The sequence below is a fragment of the Doryrhamphus excisus genome, chromosome 11, assembly GCF_030265055.1.
Source record: "Doryrhamphus excisus isolate RoL2022-K1 chromosome 11, RoL_Dexc_1.0, whole genome shotgun sequence".
Classification (NCBI taxonomy): Eukaryota; Metazoa; Chordata; class Actinopteri; order Syngnathiformes; family Syngnathidae; genus Doryrhamphus; species Doryrhamphus excisus.
The window spans coordinates 1,424,275-1,430,822 of record NC_080476.1 but is presented as its reverse complement, the minus strand read 5'-3'; the positions used below and the strand labels follow the sequence as shown (position 1 = coordinate 1,430,822).

The 6,548-nt window shown below is 44.3% G+C and overlaps 3 non-coding genes across 3 annotated transcripts; 2 read left to right on the top strand and 1 right to left on the bottom strand.

The window, feature by feature from the left end:
* Window positions 1–293: 293 nt before the first annotated feature.
* On the bottom strand, window positions 294–365 carry trnae-cuc (transfer RNA glutamic acid (anticodon CUC)). The gene has a single exon. It is a non-coding gene; the product is annotated as a tRNA-Glu (tRNA).
* Window positions 366–2,068: 1,703 nt separating this feature from the next.
* On the top strand, window positions 2,069–2,142 carry trnat-ugu (transfer RNA threonine (anticodon UGU)). The gene has a single exon. It is a non-coding gene; the product is annotated as a tRNA-Thr (tRNA).
* Window positions 2,143–5,999: 3,857 nt separating this feature from the next.
* trnaq-uug (transfer RNA glutamine (anticodon UUG)) lies at window positions 6,000–6,071 on the top strand. The gene has a single exon. It is a non-coding gene; the product is annotated as a tRNA-Gln (tRNA).
* Window positions 6,072–6,548: the final 477 nt, after the last annotated feature.

Sequence of the window (6,548 nt, the reverse complement as noted above, 5' to 3'; positions counted from 1 at the left end):
AAGAAACTCAGTCCATGATTAAATGTTCCCAAATACTGAACACTAATCCAAGCTCCAATCCTTATTTCTACACCATATACAGCCATCGGTCTCACCCTAAACTCAGTCCGCATTCTCCAGTCTAGCACCTTGCTGTGTTGTACTCACAAGAAACTGGAGTCTTTCATCAATTGACGTGTTTTATTTGTATTTCTGTCATCATGCACTGTCATCAGCATGACAGCAGTTTGGAGATGACCCTTACCATTCGACCGAGGCCAAAGACAAATCCTATTTACCGGTCCAAATGTCAGCTCCCTGACCGGGAATCGAACCCAGGCCACGGCAGTGAGCGTGCCGAATCCTAGCCACTAGACCACCAGGGACTGCATTCTCACTGCACTTAGTAAGGTAGTGACAGTGTCACTTTGACATACTCTATCAAAAGAACCAAAATAGTTGTTTATAAGGTCCAAGGTGGCCTGTCGTGGCGGTAATCCTAGAACCTGTTGGTGAATACAATTGGTGAGGGATGCCGTCAAGCTGAAGGAGTTCTATTGGTCCTTTTTGGCTCATGGGACTTCAGCTGACAGGAACCGACAGGCCAAGCGGTCCATTCACTGAGGCAAAAACTCTGACATGGCAGGAGTTTGGAGAAGCCTTGGAGAATGACTTCCGGACGGCTTCGAAGAGATTCTGGACCACCATCCGGCATCTCGCGAAAGTAAAAAGCAGTGCCCAGTGAAGTTCTATCAACTCCAATGTAATCTGACTGTGTGTACTTCAGGACCCTGTAATGCACTTGCAGGTCCCATGGTGTAATGGTTAGCACTCTGGACTCTGAATCCAGTGATCCAAGTTCAAGTCTTCAACTTTTTGCCCTGCAGCAATTGTGTGTTTGGACTGTGTCTTCCTTTAACAGTAAGTGTATGATGACTTGTTTACCTACTCTACAAATCAGTGGTAACCGTGGATCAGGATGAGTTCCCCAAACGACGTGAATGTCTGTGACAGCTGATGTCAAGGATCAGCTGGAAACATGTGAGGAAGATACTTGGTTTATGTGCAGGGCTACAGAAGTCTTTCCAGTTCCAGTTAAAAGCCAGGGTCCTCATGTAGTTTCCATAAAGATGCAAGAACCTGACAGAAGTGGGATTCGAACCCACGCCTCATTAGAGACTGTAACCTGAATGCAGCGCCTTTGACCGCTTGGTCGTCCTGAGCGTCCTGAGACCACTTTTTAAAAAGGCATTCAAACACTCTGAGTTTTGTTTCCCATGTGGTTATTATGTTATGTTAGTCCAACTAAAAGCCTAGTTATTTGTGTCAGTCTCAGGGACCATTTCTTGACCCTCATGATAGTAGTCTCTGTGGCACAATTGGTCAGCGCTGTTAACTGTTCCACTGTTAACTGAGAGGGTGGTGGTTCGAGCCCACCCAGAGATGCTCAATTGACACATGTTTGGCTCCCTCCCTTGTATGAACATTTTTCCCTATTGGTTTTGTGTTGGTGCCAGATATACAGGATTTCCTTATTTTGTTTTGTTTTGTTAATTGCCAAGTTTGCATGCTTCGCAGGCACTGTGCTTTAGTTGGTCAAATTACATGCCAAGCAAAGAGGGGGTCCTTGGTTCCAATTCCAGCAGTCCTCTACAGGTATTTCCATTTTTCATAATTTTTATGAGAGGTCATGTTGAAGTACAAAGACTGTTTTCTGGAGAAACGCAAGACCCCAGGATGCAACAGGTCTGCTTTGTACACTTTTCAGCAGTGTCAGGTTGAAAAGCACCACTGGTTTACTTTTAGTGGCGATGCCACTTTAAGATGCAAGAAGCTGTCAGAAGTGGGATTCGAACCCACACCTCTTTAGAGACTGCAACCTTAATGCAGCGCCTTCAACTGCTCAGCCAACCTGACCCTCGGAACAGGAGGTAAAATTCCAACATAAACCCTTTGTATCGGTGCCAAATATAAACGGGATTCTCCCCCTGCTGATCGAATGACACACGACAAATGGCGTCGTCTCAACGTTGGAGCAGTTAATGTCGAGAAGATTAAAGGCAGCATTGCCAGGTTGACTTCCTCGGCTGGCACTGTGGCTTAGCTGGTCAAAGTACTTGTCTTGTAAACAGGAATTCCTGGTTTCAAATCCCAGCAGTGCCTGACTGCTTGGTCCGTGAAACTTTGGCAGTCTCGTCGCTCACTCGTTTGGAAAAAGCAATTGTGCTATTTATTACCTGAAGTTCAGGATGGATGGAGGACAAAAGCGGCCACTGCTGGACAAATATATATTACATCCATGGGGGATGAACACCACACAAAAAGTGCAGCCACAGCAGAGGATGGTTTCAATCCATCGACCTCTGCAGGTACCTTGCTTTGTGCAGCTCCTTTTCAGTGTCCTCCGTAGTCAGCGAGCCTGTCCACTATACTAACAAGGACCGCTGCTGAGTTGATGTGGTGTCGATTGACCAAAAGGGCATTCAGAATAGGCTTGTGGCCCATGACCGTTTTAATGGCAGCTTGAGACTTCAACCAGTGAAATCCATCCATTTTCTGTACCACTTATCCTCATCAACGGACTGTATTCCCCACTTGTTGCATGGGGACATTCCAACCCAAGATGAGAATACACTGGACCAGGTACACAGCAACAAGACGCGATTTTGATTTCTTGTTTGGTTGAAGAAAAGCCCATTATTTCTGGAACATGTGACATGTACTGCAATTTTCCCGACAAAGTAGAAATCTTTGTCAATTTACAACCCTGAGATTAAAAGTCCCATGCTCTACCGATTGAGATAACAGTTCCTTTTTTTTGCTTCAGATAGCTTTTTTTTATTGATGTTGCCTTCCTGATGTTTGATCAATTCCACAGCCGACCTTGTTGGGAATTGTGGTCATCGAAGAATGGGGTTTGTTTTTGTGTATTTCAAATGAAAAGTTTTCTGCGTGTTGAACAATTTTCCACAGATATCATAGACATCAATTTTTGTTTTGTTTTTACTGATGTGGATATCCTGCTATTTGATCAATTCCACAACTGACCTCATTTCTCAGGGAACAGAAGGAGCGAGACGGTCAATCATCGCTGAGAACTTTGGAAGCTTTGGTGAACTTCAGAGGCATCATGACCAGTCTGCATCAAAGAATTGTCTGAAATCCTGTGTCGGTTTCTGGCATTAATTCTTAATTCAGTTGCCATCCCTGATAGATGTTTAAGAATTTCTCCAGCCGACCTCATTTGTGAGGGAACTTAAAGCATGAGAGGTTCAGTTATTGTTCAGAACTACGGAATTGTAGTCACCTGAAGTCGGGTCTGCTTTGGTTTACTTCAATGCATTGTCTGAAATCCTGTTAAAGGCCCGGTTGGCTCAGTTGGTAGAGCATGAGACTCTTCATTTGCGGGGCTCAGAAAACAGACCGCATTAGCAGGACAAAAGAGGTTGGTTTCACATTTAAGGGAAGGGGCCGACCACTCATTGCCTGAACAGGGACTTGTACCCTTGACATCAGCTGTCACAGTCATTTGTGTCATTTGGAACTCATCCTGATCCACGGTGACCACTGATTTGGGTTTGAAATGAAATCTTTTAGTAAATGTAAGTAATCATACGCTAACTGTTAAAGGAAGACACAGCCCAAACACTTGGTTGCTGCAGGGCAAGACGGTTAAGCAGAAAAAAGTAAAAATTTGGATTTTCAAAAGGAACAGCTCAGTTGGGAAAGTTTTGTTTTGTTGAAGAAAGACCATTATTATTGTTCCACATAAAATCCAGGACTCAGCATGTTCAACTTTGACATCTGCCCACAGAAGAACAAGTTCAAGTCTTGGTGGAACCGACTTGCCCTGCAGCAATCAAGTGTTTGGACTGTGTCTTCCTTTAACAGTAAGAGTATGATGACTTACATTTATTTGTACATTTGGATGGGTGAGTTCCCCAAACGACGCAAATTTGCCATGCTCAGTGACAATTACACATTCACACACACGCATTCATGCATATGAGCACACTTACACACACATGTATGAATATGCACACCAACAGAACTACACACCTCCATATGGGCACTCACAGCACATGGGTGCTTCTCTACACAATCTATCGTCTTATCCCTGATGTCTTTATGCTATTGGTATGCTATTATTACAGTAATAATGATGTCAAGCAGTGAGATTTTAATTACTGCAACTGTATGGCTGTAATGTTCATGTCTTCATTATTACTATTGCCTCTGGTACGTTTGACTGTTTCATTTTAGTGATATCATCTCCATTGCTCTGATGCAGTCCTGTTTGTCACTGTTGTTTTTATGGGAATTGTTGTTGCTGCCGTTTTTGTCTCTCTCTCTACTCAAAGGTGGCGTTCTGCTTTTTCACTCAGGGCTATAAGTAGAAGCAAGGTGAAGCTGTGTCTGGGTTCAAGTCCCTCTCCAGACTGTGAGTTGTGGGCCCTTACATGTTAAACCCAACCTCTTTTGTCTTGCAAATGTGGTCTGTTTTCTTAGCCCCGTAAATGTCCAAATTCACAATGGTTTTGCCTTTGCAGAGAGCATTGTAGTACATATGACATGTATACTACATATGACATCGGAAATGATGGGAATTTTTTCAACAGAACAAGACTTCTGATTCAACACAGGTAAGGCACTGCTGGGATTTATACCCAAGACACTGTGTTTCCGCGACAGGCACTTTGACCAACTAAGCCACAGTGCCGGTGAAGGAGTGGCTTCAGTGTTAGGCAAACATGATAACCACTGCATGGCAGAAACCACATGAGTGGCCAGGCTTTCAACAGGACTGGTGAAATCATGTCTAAGCGGACAGAACCAACGATTATTCTCCTCCTTGGTCTTTGCTGTGTCGAGGATGATGTTTGCACGCAATGACACCACAGCGGCCACCTCCTTCCTACAAGCCCCTTCGTGCAGGCCAGTGATGCACCCGATCAGTCATCCGGGATATATGGATTGTGTGTCCAAACTGGGGACAGATGCTTGTGTACACATCGTGAACATATCCTTGTTCCCGTTTGTCATAGCAGGGGATTTAGCTCAAATGGTAGACCGTTTGCTTAGCATGTGATAGGTAGAGGGGTCAATGACCGCATTCTCCAAAACGTCTGTTTTTGTGATTAAATGTTCCCAAGTACCGAACACTAATCCTTGCCACAATCCCAATATCTACGCCAAATACAGCCATAGGTATCACCCTAAACCCAGTCCTAACTGCATTCTCCTGTCTAGCACCTTGTCTTGTTTTGTTGTGGGATCAATGGCCACAGTCTCCAAGGAGTTCTTTGCCTTTTGTAGAAGAGATGTTGGGATCAGAAATAAGTCCAAGATCTATCCTTTAGCATCCGACAAATACCCCAAACCAGGGGAATTAGCTCAAATGGTAGAGTGCTCGCTTAGCATGCGAGAAGTAGCAAAAATGATACCCGCATTCTCCAAGGAATCATTTGTGTCTTGTTGAAGTGATGTTGGGATCGGAATTGAGTCCAGGATTTATCCCTCAGCGTCAGACAAATACTCCAAACCTAATCCTGGCCATATTCTCTAAACTTGTCTCTTGACATGGAATAGTGAAGACAGCCAGTCCGTGATTAAATGTTCCCAAGTACCGATACTAATCCAATATCCAATGCCCATCTCTACCTGAACAACAGCCCTATTCTGCCCTTCATGAGGTGCTCGGATGTGTTGCACCAGCCTGCAGACATCCTTGGTCTTCATACTTTGAAGCCCCTTTGTCCAGGCCCGTGCCAGTGCAGCGTTGTCCGGGAAATATGGACCACAGGTATCAGTCCAGGCAGGGGCTTGTTGGTCTAGTGGTATGATGCTCGCTTAGGGTGTGAGAGATCCCGAGTTCAGTTCCCGGACAAGCCCTCCCTGCTTTTGGACTGGATTACTTTTTTAACACAATACCCAAAATAAAGAGATCAGTCAAGTTCTGTCAACGCTAATGTAATCTGACAGGATGTACTTCAGGACCCGATGTTGTTGGTATCTTTGCAGGTTCCATGGTGTAATGGTTAGCACTCTGGACCTTGAATCCAGTGATTCAAGTTCAATCCTTGGTGGAACCGACTTGCCCTGCAGCAATCAAATGTTTGGACTGTGTCTTCCTTTACAAGTTTGTGTATGATTACTTATTTTCATGTTGATTTTGTTCAAATATAAATCAGTGGTCACCATGGATCAGGATGAGTTCCCCAAATTACGCAAATGTCTGTGACAGCTTATTAGCTGTCAACATGTGCATCTGAGGAAGACAATTGGTTTGTGTGTGGGGCTACACAAGTCTTTCCAGTTCCAGTTAAAAGTCAGGTACCTCACGAGTTTCCATAAAGTACCAAGGGATTGCCCTCTTGTCTTTGTATTTTGAGGGCAAAACGGAGGCGTTTGCAAGTGGACGTCAGATAACTTGAATTTCGGACACTCAGAGCAAAAGTCTAATGTTCAGGTGACTGGCTCAACCTTTGTCTTGTCTGACGATGAACTCTTTTGTCCAGAAGATATTTGTCTTGTCCATGTGGGCAATTTAAGACCTCCGTTGATCTTGG